Below are 18,061 nucleotides of genomic sequence, written 5' to 3'. Positions count from 1 at the left end.
ACTAATATCAATCTCTAACAGAAATAAACATAAACATAAGTCATTTAGCTAATTAGCTCCAAAAACAGGGGTATTCAACCAGCATTGACCTTGGATACGAGGTGTAGGCTGGTGAATCATCACAGCATTAAGACATACTGATTGGTTGGTCTTGGAGTCCGCATCAATGGGACACAAGATACTTCTGGATGACTAGTGTTTATTATTTAGCTTAACCTAAATGGTAAAACAACAATAAACGATCATGGGTATACAAAGAGAAATTTGCCCTGAAACATTGTTCCTGTGTAGAGACTCCAAATGCCACATAAATAATAAAGGGAGGTTTGTTAAGAGTTAATTTTGGTTTTGTGGAAGGGAAGAAAATTGTTTTTTTTTTATAAAAGCGTAAAAAAAATATACTAATATAACATTTAAAGTCTGTGCAACAAATGTGCCAATAAATAGAACAATTGTTATTATATCGCCTTTACATAGTGCTTAGGAACGAATTGAGTTAAATAAATATATTTAAATGTGTTTAATCAGTGTTTAATAATTTAGCTGACGCTCTTATGCAGAGTGACATACAGAGTGACATCGCTGTCCCTAGACAACCAGGCTGAAGGCCCCAAAAGTTACATCCCCTTTCATTATATAGGCTGCCTTCATTATATTGACCTAGCTAATGCAAACAGAAACCTTACCATGCTAGCTTCTCAGCTCCATTAGGTCTTTCTGAGGCTGCAAACTCACATGGCTAACCAAAAAACAAATCACTTTGCCAAAGTCTGGTGCCTGCGTGAAAAGCTGCTTCTTTTTCAAATGTATTTGGCGCATTTATTGTGAAACACTCCCAAAGTACCAATACCCTCATCACCTAGCCCACTAGGTGAATGCAGTACAGTACAGCACAGTGGGAATGATAAACCAAACCTATCAGACAATTTGTAAAGGATATCATATCTATGTTTTGACTTTAATTAGTTAGCTATAGGTATGTAGCAATGCACAAACAGCAGAAAGAAGGCCTGTATAATATTTGTTTACAAAGTGAAAGTTATTCACTGCTTATTCCGGCATCATCATTTATATAAAAAAAAACATATATCCTGAAACTCATATTTTGTCAACAACCATTACAAAATATATTCATATTTTGTCTACAAGGAAAAAAGATAAGTGATCAGATATACATTTTCTACAAAATAAACATACTGTATGACAGACTTGGCAAAGAACTTGGTTGACCCAATAGGAAAGCATCACTTTCTCATCTCTTTCTTTTGGCCAGGCTCTCTTTAAAAATATACAGTCATGAAAATGTTTATTCAAATCAGTTTGGCTGAATTTTCTAATCTGATTGATTACGATTGTGATATTTTCCAAAACAATGGGCATCAAAACAAAAACAAGAGTTATGAAGTAGTTTGGATATGAAAAGAAAAACCTAAATTAGACGCATGCAAAATGATTGTGAAAAGGGAAGCAGGTGAATGTATCTACAGTAGTATTAATGGTCAGCTTACCACCCCTGCATCTCATTACTGGCTTTTCTCAAACCAATCTGGGTTTGTACTGGTCCTTTCCTTAGATCAGACACCAGATGCTAAGTGCCATTGGAGGGCCAGTAAGAGGCACTCTTTGCTCTTGCCTAAGGAGGTTCCAAAGGCCCCGGGACAGCAATAATAAACCTTTTCCTGACATAATTTGGTCAGAATTTGGGATCTTAAACATGGATATGCGAGTGAAGTCGGAGAAACGTAACTGACTGTCTGTGCACCCACACGTGTGGATCTGTCAGTATATGGCTATCACATACTTTAGATATATTGCAGGTAGGTATCATCTCAGAGACTTCCTAAGGTAAGAAGCTAGCTAGCTAACTGTCAACTCGATATCTACAATAGTTTAGCATTGGATACTCGACAAAAACAATATGACTTCCGGTTTTTATATTTAGCCTTTAAAATAGGTCAGTGGTGAAATGCTCTATGAATGACATGAATTCATAAATTTTTAGCATAGTTTATTGGGGACATTTTTAATAACTACATGGGAAAAATACAAATGAAACAGATTTACTATTTAAATTATACTTTACATATGGTAAAGATTATTATAAGGTGGAGCACATTGAGAAATGGTTTTAGCTTAAGTATTAATTAATTAATTAATTAATTAATATAAAGAACATATCTAATATAAAAAAGCTTATTTTCATGAAATTATTGTTAACTTGGTACTGCTCATTAGTTACGGAAAGAGATCCAACAACACTATATTCCCTTACCCCGAAAAGGGATACTTTTTGTGTTACTGAGGAAATACTATTCTGTGTCGCAGTGAATTTATTGTACAAAACACTCAGGATATTGTGTAAAGTCAGAAATATCATGTGGAATCATGGGGCACTGTGTTCTATATCCAGCAAAACTGTATTTTCTACCCCCTCTTTAACCCCTAATGCAACACACTGTAATGCACTGTGCATGGAATACATATTGCCTCATTAGCTAGTTTCTTTTTTTATCTAGGAGGCGATTTTTTAAGGAAGGGTTAATTGAGGGGTAGGACTTACACTGGTATTAGGGAATGATGTTAAGAAAGTATCTACTGGGAAAGATGGTTGCCTCTTTGAAATCTAGTGGGATGGAACTAATTAATTACTAGAATGACTGTGTTCATAAATAAGTGTGTATGTGTAATGTACGTATGAAGGTACGTATGTATGTGTGTTTTTGTGAATATCATTTATGGATTAATCCCATTGAGATTCCGCTGGAAATCTCAGGAATCTATATCTTGTGTGTCTGAACTGGCAACATGTTTTTTTGTAATCCGGTGGCGGCTTTGGCCCGTGCTCAGGGGCGACTTCGGCATGTGGGTGATGCACTTTTTCTTATTGTAACACATGATAAAACTGCTGTGTGCTATGGGATGCACGAAAAGTACTATTGTGACATCCTCCCCGTTATGTGACCTGAAGTGTGGTCAGTGAAGAGGGCTGGTTAGCCAATGACGGGTAATCCCAACTGTGATATCCGTACAACCTAAAACAGGCACAGTCGTGCATTTGGTCACAATCTACAATATACATATGTACATGTGTACATAACTCAGAAACAGGATCTGTGTTATTCATATAGTACAATGAATAGACCAAGAACATGTGGTGCTTTCCAGGTCCGAGGAGGTTGTCGAGTGTCACTGCACTCCAATGCACTGAATTCAAACCTGAACACATTGTTACAGTCTCACTGGAGACTGGTGCACCAACCCACGTGCCGATTGTTTTGGTGGTTTTCCTGGAGCATGGACCCTCACATCCCCCACATATAAAAGCAAGGGACAACGCACCATTTACATAGTATTGTGTATTTTGTTGACTTAATCAGCCTTAATGACTGATCTCCACCAAAGAAAAAAAAAGTATTGTGAGATAATGTTAAGAAAAAGTATGAGAAACAGGTGTACAGGAGGACGTTTTTGATCATTTGTGATACATTATAACAACGTTGTAGTGTTATAAGATAAGTAAACATTAAATTACATCAAGTACAACAGGACAAAACAGGTTTTAGCAGGTGCAATTATCAGATCGCAGCTTATTTTTTGTCTCTTCTGAAGGGTATGGAGAGATGAAAATGACAATCTTAAAGGGGTAATCCACCCACATATACACAAATGAATTAAATTTTTTGGTAAAGTCTACGGTCTATTAATAAAATATATTGTTTAACCATGATTTAACTTCTCCATAGTTGCTCTGTGAAATCTGAAAATCATGGCATAACACATCATCCCGTTGATTTCTTTGGAATGGCGATGGTGGATAAGACACATTACATTTCATAACACGCCAGATCACCAGTAGATGGTATCAGCCAGTAGATGGTATGAGCACACTTGTCCAGAACTCATCCACCTGACTTTATCACCATGACATGAAAGAACACGCTGCACCATCAGATTCATTTCTCCCTCCAACCACCACAACACAAAGCATTTCAAACCTCTTCCTCTGCCTTTAGACAGAGATCATTTTAGGAGACCGGAAACCTTGTTTGGTCCCATATGTTGTGAATTAACTACAATATTGGCTTAGTTTTCTTTAAGAGCTCTGATAAAGACTTGCATTGTGATGAGATGAACAAATAGTTGGAGCTAGAAACAGAATGTTTTCCAAGTTGAACTCCTAAATTGATAGATGAGACTCTTCAGGATGAACACAAAAACGTGCACATGCTGTTGATCTCAAAACAAACTAATGCACCCGGGACATTTTATTGTCTATCGGAGAAATCCTTTTTTGTGCTATGCAACTAATCACACAATACAGGGAAACATTCATAGTGTAAAGTAAATGTAGTTTGTCCCGCTTACCTGTCAAATGTGTCTAAAAGTGACGTGTGTCCTTGGAGTTGGAAAACGTATGATAACCATACATCAATGGTTACTACCTCTGGGTTGTGAATTCGTTTTCTTATTCCATCAATTCTTACCTTATAACAGTGTCAGTATAACAAGGTATTACTCACATGCCATTTAGTCATATATCTACCTGACACCTTTTCAGTATGTTCAGTTCAACCTACAGTATCAGAACTACCTATAAAATTGCTTTAAAAAGGTAACTCTGACATATTTGAAACTTACTTTGACAGGTGGTCCTAAAAGGTCAAGCTATAATTTTTTTCATGATATACAAATTGCTCAACTTTGAAAAGCACCAGCTATGTGCACATAATCAAATATATTAAGGCAACTATGTTTGTGGATCCTAACTTTGGCAATAGCGGCCTGCATTCTGCAGCTGGCTTGCCTCTGAAGCTAAGAAGCTTCGGCTCTGTTTGGTCCCTGGATTGGATAGCAGATTCTGCTGGAAGTCATGTTGGAGGACCAGTAGGCAGTACCAGGGCAGTGACAGGGACGTTGTCCTGCATAGGGTGTCGTCTTTCAGATGGATGTCAAATGGGTATCCTGATCCTTTAGATCCCATGGCACTGATCATAAAAATAAACAAAATGCATCATGTCCACCTAATCATTATCAGCTTCTAAACAGCAATATGTAATCAACAATGTCTGAATACACATTTTAAATGTGACAGAATCACCATATTGCCCACGGTAAACAGCCAGACCTGGGTTTTAAACAGTTTGCTACAGGGCCATTATGTGTAGGGAGATATATAATATTGTGTAAGTAGTGGGGAGGCAGCATACCCCCAACACACACACAGACAAACTCACACACAAACACCCAAAGGCCAAGAAGCCTGATTAGGGAAGAGAAGAGATGAGCACGCCCTGTGATTCCCACACAGATTTGAAAAAGTGCTGGTCGTTAGACTGATTTGACATCATTCATCACATCAGTCACAATTTGTTCCTCATATGGGAATGCTGTTGCAGGCATCTTGACCATTCTTATTTATGGAAAGATTTCACAGGTCACCATGACCTTGCTCTACAGTACTGCAAGGAGATGTTTCATCCTGACCAACTGAAGGCCAGTAAAGCAGCTTAAACCATTTAACCAGCTTCCTGGTTGAGCCAGCAGGGTGATTAGAAGCAGAATGGACACAACCCTCCACTCTTTTCCACTTGCTGTGGAGTTGTTATAAAAATGTAAAAAGGAAGATGAGGGAGGGGCAGAGGTCAAGAAGGACATATAACCATAACTCTACCTTGACTCTATACTCCTAAAGATGTAAAAGATAAAAGATATAAAAGCATGGCTAGCATCAGACATGATGGATGTACAAGGTGAGCTGAGAGAGGAAGTTGCGAAAGAGATTGAGGGAGAGAAAGATCTCAAATGAAGAATAGTATAGTTCTGAGTGTCAGCCTGAAAAACATTGGAAAAGCCAGGTCTGAAAGTTGGTCTTCTCCCCTCTCTCTGCTTCTCTGCTTCTCTCTCTCCCCTCTCACCCTCTCTCTCTCCCTCTCTCTGCTTCTCTCTCTCCCCTCTCTCTGCTTCTCTCTCACCCTCTCTCTCTCCCTCTCTCTCCCTCTCTCTGCTTCTCTCTCTCCCTCTCTCTGCTTCTGTCTCTCCCCCTCTCTCTCTCCCTCTCTCTGCCTCTCTCTCTCCCTCTCTCTCACCCTCTCTCTGCCTCTCTCTCTCCCTCTCTCTCACCCTCTCTCTGCCTCTCTCTCTCCCTCTCTCTCACCCTCTCTCTGCCTCTCTCTCCCCCTCTCTCCCTCTCTCTCTGCGTCTCTCTCTCCCTCTCTCTCTGCGTCTCTCTCTCCCTCTCTCTGCCTCTCTCTTACTCGCTGACGTTTTGTAACCTCTTTCTGTGGCTTCCAAACCTCATGTCTTTGGCCTCAGCTCACTATCTATTTATGCAAGAAAATAAAGAAGAGAACGCTGCCCCTCCTAAATCTGTAAACTGCAATTAAGCTAAATTCCACGTTTATTTCCAAAACGGCATCTTTGCTCCAGACCATGTGAGAGGCACTCAAAATGCTACAGTCTAAAATTATCACACATTTTGGTCAGGAGGCCAAGAGCTTTAGCTTAAAAGTCTTCTCCCAGGGTCTGTGGATGGAGATGGAGGATGACAGACCTTGTGGATGATGGACAAACATTGTAACATTAACAACGACTACTTGGCGCCAGAATTATGTTTTCTTTCTAATTTGCCAACAGTACTTCATAGGGCAATCAAAGTAAGAAACACCCATATCTGCTTCTAATAAGGTTACGATCAAACTTTATATTTCTAAACAAATATTTCTCAGGTGTGATATCGTGTCAGTGTTGATGGAAAAACTTTGGCGATAGGTCAATCAGGGATACTGTAAGAAGTGAGTAAAGCAGCTGAGGAAGTGTGCTTGCCTTCATGAGGTTGATTAACCTGACTGACATGACTGTAGAACCGACACAACTTGTCTTCTTCTCTGCTTCTCTTATTAAGCAGGAGCGGAAAGGTTAACTAAGCCACATGGAAAGTGAGTGGGTTTTAGGTGGGGATATTGAATTGCAGGTGTCTTTAGCGAGTGTGAGGAGACTACAAATCAATGCACAGTGATAGACAGACCAGTGAGATCGATTCAGTGGGGAATTTCTAAGGCACTAGAAAAAAATATATATTTGAAGCATTTGCTAGAGATAGCTCCTGGTCGTTTACGCTAGTAGTACAATACGAATCATACAAATCATACACATTGTACCTACAACATCAAGCAGTCTTTTAAAGTCAGGAAGACTAGGAGTTTAGCTCTTTAACTAGAGATTAGCAGCTTAAACCACAGAAATATCCCATGAACCCATCACAGACCCACTGACTTGAATGATCTAGGAATTGTACTAGTGGGCTGCCGATCTCGTCATAATCGTAGGTTTTGAATGCTGGTAAAACATATACCTCTACTGTTTGTTATTAAACAATCGGTCAGAGTGATTATCTGTGTGATTTTGATGTTCCTTCACTCACTCACTTTGTTTCCTAACAGCTCAAATGGCAAAGTCATGACTTTATAGCCCTTATTTTACCAAACCTTGCAAGTAAATAATGCATATTGTGTTTTCACATATGCGAGGAGCAAAAACAGACTATTCAAAAACATTTGTACAATCAGCATTTACTTGTACATTTTAGTAATTTAATCTTCTAATAATCCGTCCTTTGGAAAACATCTGGGATTAGTATTAATAGAATTCTAGCATTGTCTTTACTCACATAAGTACATAAACACTTCTTCAGCCCATTAAACAGTGTCAAACAGGCCTGGACTAAGAAACCATATGATGGCAAAGTAATACAGCTACCGCTGACTAACTGCAGATTATTTTCTAATATTGTGTTTGGACTGGAGAAAACGTTGAACTCAGAGAAGAGTTACGAATTGGGAGCCGCCCGCATGTACACTTGTCTGGGGATCTGAGGGGAGGCAGAGTGGCTTCAATCCAATGTTTGCTGGTGATAAAATAACACACATTTTTTTTGCAGATCAAAAATGTGTATTATTAGTAGTATTGCAATCTTAATCGCTCGTATATCAAAGTGTTATGAAACACCCTGTATTTGGAGAAACCAGTGGGTGAAAGCATACGCAGGAGCCATTCCATGCGTCTGAGCACTAATGTGTCACAACTATCCATCACAGAGTCATGTCAGTCAGGTTAATCAACCTCATAAAGGCCAGCGCACTTCCTCAGCGACTTTACTCACGTCCTACAGTATCCCTGATTGACCTATCGCTGAAGTTTTTCCATCAACACTGACACGATATCACACCTGAGAAACATTTGTTTAGAAATATAAAGTTTGGTCGTAACCTTATTAGAAGCAGATATGGGTGTTTCTTACTTCGATTGCCCTTTTTCTCAGGAAAAACAAGGAAATAAAGCTCTGCTTATTTGAATCAAATTGTGGCTTTATGAGCACCTAATCGGCATATTTCCTAACAGCAATTGAGTGCACCACTCCGCTCCTTGTGAATGACATGACAATGTCAGGTTTTCCATAACTTTCTCAGTTCACAGATAATGGCATTAAAAAATCATATCATCTTCGTATCCGGCAAATTCCAAATATCTATAAGGATACTCGTTCTGTCTGAGTACTCGGCACACCTCTTACAGGCTACAAATGCACAAAAGTATCCCACTGGCATGTTTCTTTATGAAAGCCTTCTTAACCAGTAGACTCCACAGCCTGGTAGCAAACAGAAAAGCTACCCACGCAAACCACGAAGGTTTCTGTCTCTCTCTTCCACACCCTCTCTCTTTTCTGTTTCTCCATCTCTCACTCACCTTGTCTGTAATTCCCACTCTACTGTTACTACACCTTTTTCCGCCTCTGTCACCTTCTTTCTGTCTGTTCTCCATCAGCTATTCGTGTGTTTGCACACCAGTGGGTTAAGTGGTAAAGCTGTAATCGGAAGTCTACAACCGTGTCATTTGGAAGAATGTTGTCTTTTCCTGGGAGCTCGGTCACATGGACGGACTGGAGCATCAACCCTATATTATCCCCTTATTGGCTGTGGTCAGAGTAAGGCGTGACCCCATTGGCTGTGGTCAGAGTGGGATTGAACTTGTGGGAGAGGTAGACAGAGACACGGAGACTAACGCCTGTTGAATATGCATGGGAGAAATAATTGTCAACAATAGGATTTTGATCTCACTGAGATCACTTGATGTATAGTCTTATTTAATTCTCAAAATGCTGTAAACCCAAGCTCAAATGGCCCAAGCTCAAATGAAATTAGAATTTCACATTGTCCTAACTTACCAAACAGTACAACTTTGTTTGGCTGGCTTAGTAGTGCTAAAAGCCCTGTAGAATTCCCCCAAATGTCTTTAATAAAAATGTTGGCCCACCAGTATCAAGAGAAGCAAGGAGGAAAATAGTGGACTAAAGGCACAATTTGTCAATTGACCAGCATAGACAATTTTTTTCTTACCTTACCACTTGGTCACTCAGGCTAGAAGGGACCGGAAAGACACTTTTATCACAGCTGATTAAACCTAGAAATAAAAGAAACTCTGTCATGAACAATATATCACAATTAATCACATTCAACAATCGTGGAGGGTAAAAACTAAACCGAAACAACATGAGCCAGCTACAGTTTGGTTTTTCTCCCTCATGTTCACTTTTGACTCTTTCGGGAGAATGACCATGAAGACCGGGACATAATTAAAACGTCCCTTTCAATCAACTTTCATCACATCTAAATGTATTCCTTCACAACACTGTTTATTATGAATTCAAAACAAGCAGAACTATGCCACCATGCATCTTACGGCTCCTGGAAAGAATGACACAGACAGATCGCTTGATAAGGGGGATGGGTTCAATCTATTATACAGCTAAACGTGGGATTGAAACAGCTGAACAAATACACTGAACTAAGAAATGGGGTGCCCTTGTCCATGCCCATATAATATCCAGTTCAGTTTAACTACAGCAGATATACAGGGATTAGGTTTGAGACTACGGAAAGTCAGAGACCATCTCTTTCCAGACAGACAGACGTATAGACACAGTAAATCTGACTCGGGTTCAAAGCTTGACTTTACAGCACCGCACATGTGGCCCCAACCTGGGCATTGCTGAGGAGAATGAGAACACGGCGGATTTGGAGGGAAAGCAGGATGGAAAGGGGCAGAGGATGAAGACCGGAGTGGGGAGGCATTGTCTGGCGGGCGTGTTGGTATTTCTCACGGTAATCTACATATTCATCATCGGTGTCCCTATGACTGTGCATGGGTTCGTTTTGCTGTCTGTCGGTCGATGGTTTTTGTGTGTCAGAATGTGTTTACTCATTTCTGTGTCTCAGTCTGTTTGGGTGTGTGAGTCAGTCTGTCTGTAAATACATCTCAATTAAGTGCGTGCATGTGTCCTTGTTCCTTATTTTACAACACTTGCGAGTACCACAAATTGCCAAAAGGAAAGTAAAACAAGGGATTTTGATGGTCCCCACAAGGGAAAATGCTATTTTAGGCTTAAGGGTTAGGTTTAAGGTAAAAGTTACAATTGAAGTTAAGTGTTAGGTTTAAGGTTAAGAGTAAGCTGTAAGGTTAAGGTTTGAGAAAGTGATAGGGAAAATAGGATTTTCAATGGGTCCCCAAAAGTGTAAAAAAACTGAAGTGTGCGTGTTTAACGAATAAACAGGTTTTACTACCGTATAGATAGGGGACAGAAGTGTCCCTTAATGGTAATGAAATTGTGTTCTTTGTTTTAAAAAATGCCTTTTAGTTTGGGTTCAGTATTACCTTTAGGTTTTTGAGGTAATAACAAGGGCTAGGATAAGGATGAGGGTTAGTTAAAATGTGTGTGTGAGTATGTGTATGGATTGCTTCAGCAGTAAACAGCTGTGGATGAGCTAAAGCCCCCTGAGGTGTGAAATCTCTTCCGATGAACAACTACTCCTTCCTCCTAGCGTCCCCAGACCAGATCCTTCTTCCTAGCAACCCCACCCCCCCTCCCACCACCACCACCCCCACCACACACAGTCGCTCCAGACCCTGGGAAAGGTCATAGTTGGCCAGAAGTTAGCTAGCTAGTGACTCAGCCTGTTCTATCACACTTTACCCTAGCCATTACAGCAAAAATTATACAAAACATATCCCCTCGGTGACACTGACCGCAGCCTGACACTAGCACACACAGATTAAGACTCAACCAAAGACAGACACAAACACAAACATAGGATATGATAATGTCAACTCACACACACTCCCACAGAGATGGAATGGAAACCCCATCAAAGGCACCAACTATCAGTCCAGCAAGTTATCACAATGCACTTCTCAATGTGACGTTTCAATTCACTCCAGAATCTGACACTTGGAAAAGCCTACATGTCGAAACAGTGGATCTTATGACTGTGTAGACATGTTGCACATTCGGTAGTGTTACAATCTGAAAGAAAAAAAATAGATCTTCCATCACTAATCACACTGAAAGTCATAATGCTGAAGATGAAAAAATAAATATTTTTTCATATTTTTTTCACTACAAATTTCAACCACTTTGTGCAGACACAATGTATGGTGTAGCCAACTGTCTTCAGAAGTCACATGATCAGTTGAATGGAGTCCACCTGTGTGAAATTAAAGTGTCACATTATCTCAGATTAAATCCACCTGTTCCTTAGAAGGCCAAAGAGTCTGACAGAGAATAAAACTAAACTCCTAAGGAGCTTCCAAAACAAATCTTGGAAAAAAAGACAAAGAAAAGCAATTGTCAGGAGGGTTAAATCCATTATATCAATCCGTCCATCAGAACTGAGTGACTGGGCATGGTGGACCAGGATCACAGAGTCCCTCAAGAAGCCAAGTATTTAGACTAGCCTGGGAAGACAGTACAATACAATATTGAGACTTATTTTTGATACACTTTCAACTAAAAAGCACTTGAAACCAGCATTTCACTTCGGCAGAGTTGATTTCATGAATTCTTAAAATTCCTTTGATTAAATTATCAAGATAATTGGAAAACAGCTAATGGACTTTCCCTAGATAATCATATTTTACCAGAACTCTCTTGTCCAGAGATTGTCCACATTCCTCAAACATTTTTGAACAGTTTCCCAACAACTCACCACCTTGAATACAAATAACATTAATGAAATGCTCTGGTCCAGTTTCGTCATAGTACTGAGACTGCACTTGTAAAAGAGGTAAATGATCTGTTAATGTCGTCAGACCAGGGTTCTGCATATGTCCATGTGCTTCTTGACCTAAGAACTGCCTTTGACACCTTTTGATCATTGTCTTCTATTGGAGAAATTGGAAAGCCATATTGGTCTCCAAAGACACGTTCTTGCCTGGCATAGACCCTATTAGAAAGCTCAATTCTTGTCTGAGGGTAGTCTGTCCACTGACAAATAAAAAGTACTCTTTGGTGTTCCATGAAGCTCTGTTTTGGGACCACTTGGTTTCTTGGTGATATTCTGTCTCAGTGCTATTACAGGGGCTGGGTCACTGGCTTAATTGTAACACTGAGTATACTGCATGATGGGCTATACTCAGCACTGTCTCAGGGGAGTTTGTGGATTGGCTGGTGTCCCTTTGCTGATATGATGCTAATTGGCAAATATTTCTCCTGGTTGGCCATGGTCTGGGGATATCTAGTGTCTTCAGACCACCCTTTTTCGGTCTCTAGTTTTTACACTGCAATGTTTTATGTTACATTTACATTTTAGTCATTTAGATGCTCTTATCCAGAGTGACATATAGTATGTGCACACATTTAAAAAGAGCTAGGTGAATGACCTAGCTTTAGGAGTAAGTGCGTTCTAATCAATGAGATACTTGTCAGCAAAGGTAATTGCTGGAAAGCTGGAAAGACTGTACAAATAATTAACATAAAGAGTTCACAAAAGACAACAGACATTGGTGGAGGAAGCGGAACTATGTTAAATACTCTATGAAAAGCTGGGTCTTCTGATGTTTTTTTCTCCATAGGAAGCAAGTTCCACCACTGATGTGCCAAGGTGAAAGTTTGGACTACATGGATCAGGAACTGGACTCTGGACCTGCCTGTACTTATTGTAATGTTCTTTTATAATCTTCACCTGACACATTGAGGACAGGAGTGGCCACGCCACAGAATCTGGCTCCTCTACAGGTTTTTTGATTACATTTTGGAATTTTTCCTAACCACTGCGCATTAGTTAGTTGGGGAGTTTAGACTGAGTATTTGTGTAAGCACTTCGCGACAACTGCTGATGTAAAAAGGGCTTAATGAAATACATTTTATTGTTGGGCCTTTTTCACTAATCGCTTGTGGTCCATTGCATTTCGCTTGCCTCCTCATTCTAAGCATACTCAACATTGGTGTTATCAGGTTTAAAAAGCGTGGTGTTGTTGGGAACTTAATGAAGCAGTTGGTATAGTGCAGAGTCAAGTAATCATGGGTGAACATGGGTTGTTTAAAAAAAAAATATGTAGGCTGCCAGGACATGGACATATAACCCTTGGTCTGCAATTTACTCTTACACCGCCAGCCATTTTAACAGCCCTGGTAGCCCCAAGCCTACTTGATTGTATTAACACTCCCCAATTCCCCAGGGACCAGTTTGAAGAACAAATATCTCTTTCTAAATGCAGCGATCCTTTTCATCCGACAGCATACAGTTTACATGCTCTCTCACACATACTGTATACTGTACAAATGTCCAACTTCAAGCACACACATGAACTGCAGAAATAATGTAAACACACAGTTGACATAAATGTTATTATTATGCTATGCCATTTTTCTCGTAATTGATACTGTTAAAATAAAGCACACATATATGTAAACATAATCTCACAGTATACACCACTAACCAACTAAAATAGTGTGAACATACAAAAGTAGAAGCACAAATCCATACACTAATACAGAGACAATAAGACATGTGAAATGGTTTTGTTTCGTTATAGCTAGCAGATCTTCTACATCTGTGCCACATATTGTATCTCATCCTGGAGATTCCTCTGGAACTATAACCCATTTTAAGACAGAAAGTAAATCAATACACAGCGATGATCAGACTTTTCACTTAGAGGACAACGGTCCGGTTTTGGTGATACATATATACCTAATTACGAGGCATAAGCTGGTGTGTATTTATAAAAGATGTGAATGTCTAAAGGTGACCAACTGGAACTGAGAAAATCTTTGGGGAATGTGAAACTTGCTTGGGGAGTTTTTTTTTTACTGCCTATTGTGCATGTGTGAGACAGTTCAAATACATGTGTTCAATATTTGAGTGTGTTTGTGTATGTGCGCACATTATCCCACTCAGCTTAACTCTAGCAGTTGAGAGGACTGAAGTATGTGAAGGTAAACATGTCCCAGTCTGCTCCACAGGTGAAGGCCTTCTGTGTGAAGGCCAAACAGCCATGGTAAATCTAAACAGGCCGCAGGTTGAGCTGTGACTTCCCAGGAGTCAGTGGTTTACTGCAGCCGTAAACTCTATCATGTGTGTGTGTGTGTGTGTGTGTGCATCCATATGCCCCATTGCTTGCAGTTTGTCAGAGATGTCAAAAGACACACTACAATACACAGCATTAAAGTAGACAGGGTAGCGATTCTGGGCCTATATCTCAAGTCAACACTTATTTCATAAATACATGTGATTCATTTTATTAAGGGGAAACCCCTAGTAAAGCTATGTGTGTTCATTGTGTCTGTGTGTTTAAATGTGTGCGTGCTTGTATTTCAAAGTGTATACGACTGTGTTTGTGCATGTCTGTATTCACGTGCTTGTGCAGGCAGGTGTGTGTGCGTGTGTGTGTATGTGTGTCTGGCAAGCGGTCTCTTCGCTGAGGGTGTTCAAGCATCTCCCACGGTTCTAATTAGAACAAACTGTTGAAGATGGAGGAAAAGGGGAGAGATGAGAGAAAATGATTGGAAGTAAGCCAAGTTAACTGAATACATACATCAACCACATGAGGACATTAAATAAAAACCCATCCCTCAGACTAGACACTGCATTCAGTATTTATTTCCTCCGTTTTCCAATCATAGACCCTTCACATCACCAAGAACTAACAAATACATAGATCTGCAACCCAAATCACCCAGATACATCCCTCAAACACACACATGCACACTGCCACCATATGATTCCCTCCATGGTTACTCACACAGCTCCCACAGAGTTCCACAACCCCCTATTGCGCTCTTAAAGAATGGAAAAATATTGACCCAAACACAACTTAAAATGTATTGTTTGACTCACTCGCATAGTTATTGTATAACCCTCAAACCAACCACTGTTGAATCATAGTCTGGGGACTAGAGTGTTTAATAGGTTCCCCAAAGGCAAGATTTGGCCGTGGCCTTTATGAGACAGAACATAATGTTACTTAGTGCTGTCTGTAAACAATGAGAGGTGAGTCACTAGAGTCAAAGCAGAAGCCCAATCTGTTCATTTGACTCACATCCACTAATAAAGGGACTCAAACCACTGATAAACTATTCCGGTAGTAGTCATTATTTTCTTTAGAAATCACAAGGATTTCACATAATGGCCAAAGCATACCGAGAGTGCCCAGGGGTCTTCCAGAGGGTGATGCACATGGGGTCAGCGTTGCCCAGGGTAGATCATTAGAATGAAGGACAGGGCCGTCTTATCACGCTCCAGCTTAAACCGAAAAAAATACGTCCTATTTGAGCATACAGTGTCTGAAGACTTGTCAATCCTGCCGAAGACTTGCTGCCATAATCTTGAATTAGACATAATGACATTGTGAGGAGAATAACTAATTATAGTTCAACCTAAAATTATGTTTGGGTGAAATTCCCTTTACCTGGGTTTGTGTGTGAAGGCCCATGCTGTCAGAGTTCATGATAAGCCATTCTTTACTTCTGTACTAGCCTGGAGTTGGCATCACTACGTTTGTCCAAAGTTATCAATGTATACCCAGTGACCCAATCTAAATGCATTGGAAGTGGAAACCTTTCAAACTTCAAAGGCTGATGGCATTGGTTACCTCAAATAACCTGTCAATCTTCTTTTTTTTTTTTTTTGTTGCACTGATATATCCAAAATCCTGTTTTCAATCCGAATAAGGGTTTTTTAAGCAAATGTTAGACATGTCTCAACTAAAACCACGCAAATTATGTCAGTTTTCATCAGTTATAATGTCTAGGGCATGGGAGCAGAAGTCTGTTTGACAGTTCTGTGGAAAGGCGCATGTACTGATTTACTTAATTTCAGTTGGTTTAAACATAATTTAGAGTTGTTTTGCTATGCACAGTAATGTAATTTCACAACATTATTATTTAATAAACAAACATGTTTTAGTCGCTTATCTGTTGCATCAACTCCGATTGACAAAAAAAAACAAGCGTGTGTAAAGTAGAATTTTGTCATTTCCAACAATATTTCCTAATTAGATAATGCACAGTAAAATATATGGATAGAAATACAGCTCCAGACAAAATTAAGCGCCCACTGAGCCCACATTTTGCTAGGTTGTTTCAAATAAATAGCCATACTATTTGAGGCAGAGAGAAAGGTGAAACGTCACAATGCGAAATGTTATTGTCATTGCTTTGCGGTTGCGTTTTGTGAACAGCAATCTTAAATCACATGGATTTGTTGGAAATAATAGTTCCAAAGCCAAAACACAACTGCACCGCTCTGGGCACATTTTGGTTTTAAGATAAATTGAAAGAGGTGAGCCTAATCATTTGGAGGAAAATTGCCAGATTTGCTCGCGAAAGGTGGCACTCAAATGCGAAACACCACTGAAGAATCATCTCCTAACCCACCAAATGTATTTTTACAATGTTATGAGGCTTACACTAAAATAGTGTCATAACATTCACAATGTCGACAATTAAATTGCTAATCACAATTATGTGTGTGACAATGAATCGTCAACTAACATGTCATAATCGTCACAGCCCTAGTCCTATGTGTACAGATCATTTTTCTTCTTAAATAGTGTCACCACACATTTTTTCCTGCCCCAATATATCCTTTACTTTCTATTCATGGATGCATAAAATAACTCTGCAATTCCAACAACACAAAGCCATCACATTAAACAAAGAATTCAGTTAGCTAGCTAGTAAGCTAATTTGCAATCTAATGAGGAGATATGTAATTTGTTTAATATAACATAATAAGAGAGCTAATACTTAAAGTATTTTGTTTCCAAGTGTTAGATAAGGTATAACTCTGGGATTTTCTAGGGGAATCTCCTAGACAGACACAACTAGCTAGAGCACACATGCCTGACACAGGCAGGCCTACATCTGGTAATAATGTAAACTAGAACAACCCAGACCCTTGGCTCTGCTTAGGTTAACCCTCCAGACCAACCACATAACCAGCACATCTCTAAACCCCCCAAAACCTAAATACCAGCTCTGGCTTTTTCTAACCAATCAACCCAGTCCTTGCTTATTTTAAGTTTATATCCCCCAAACATTCCAGTCAAACACAGAACCAACAACTGATCCTACAGCTCCCAAACACTTACTTCATCTCTGGTACCCACAATGCAAGTTAACAACCTTTCAGATCCTCTATCCAGGGTTACAGTGAGCATCCACTCTTTATGACCTATAGCTTCATAATACTTGACAATATGACATATAGCACATTGCCTTGTTCATACAACATACAGCACACAGCCTTCAACATGGATAGTATTAGGACAATGTTTTCTTCTCCGAATGCGAAAAAAAGAGAACAAAAATGACTTTAGTGATCCCGTCACAAACTGTTTTTCCCCAGATGTATGTATATCTTTTAAGATTAAACAGCCTGATCTGGAAGTGGCTCAGAAGAACACATGTCCTTATGAATGCATAAAGTTGAGCGTAGATTGTGCAGGGCAAAGGCAGGCAGACTGAATCCACAGGGTCTTCGTTACTGATCCTACTCATTCCCAATGAGTCACACATCAGGCCCATTCACACTGGTGGAACGGGATGTGCTGGGAACACTGAATGTCTAAACCCCTGGGCAGCGATTCATTACTCAGACGGCATGGCAGGCAGACACACAAACACATTAACAGATGAAAATACTTGGCTATTCTTGCACAAACACACAACCGTTGGACTGAGACCTTACACAAACATACAGTCCAGAAATATTTCAAGGACATTCAA

General features: G+C 39.8%; 1 protein-coding gene across 2 annotated transcripts in view; it reads right to left on the bottom strand.

Annotated features, from left to right (window-relative positions):
* LOC109614689 overlaps positions 1–18,061 on the bottom strand; it is a 371,347-nt gene that overhangs the window by 125,827 nt on the left and 227,459 nt on the right. The window contains exons 1-2 of one of the 2 annotated variants that reach the window (XM_020040402.2): positions 11,166–11,400; positions 9,393–9,456 (exon numbers count right to left, since the gene is read on the bottom strand). The gene's annotated coding sequence lies outside the window, so the exon portion shown is untranslated. Of the gene's footprint in view, positions 1–9,392; positions 9,457–11,165; positions 11,401–18,061 lie in introns of those variants that run through there. The other variant, XM_034288243.1, reaches the window with a different exon arrangement.

Source organism: Esox lucius, chromosome 19, assembly GCF_011004845.1.
Source record: "Esox lucius isolate fEsoLuc1 chromosome 19, fEsoLuc1.pri, whole genome shotgun sequence".
In the NCBI taxonomy this organism is placed as follows: Eukaryota; Metazoa; Chordata; class Actinopteri; order Esociformes; family Esocidae; genus Esox; species Esox lucius.
This window is presented reverse-complemented; position numbering and strand designations above follow the sequence as displayed.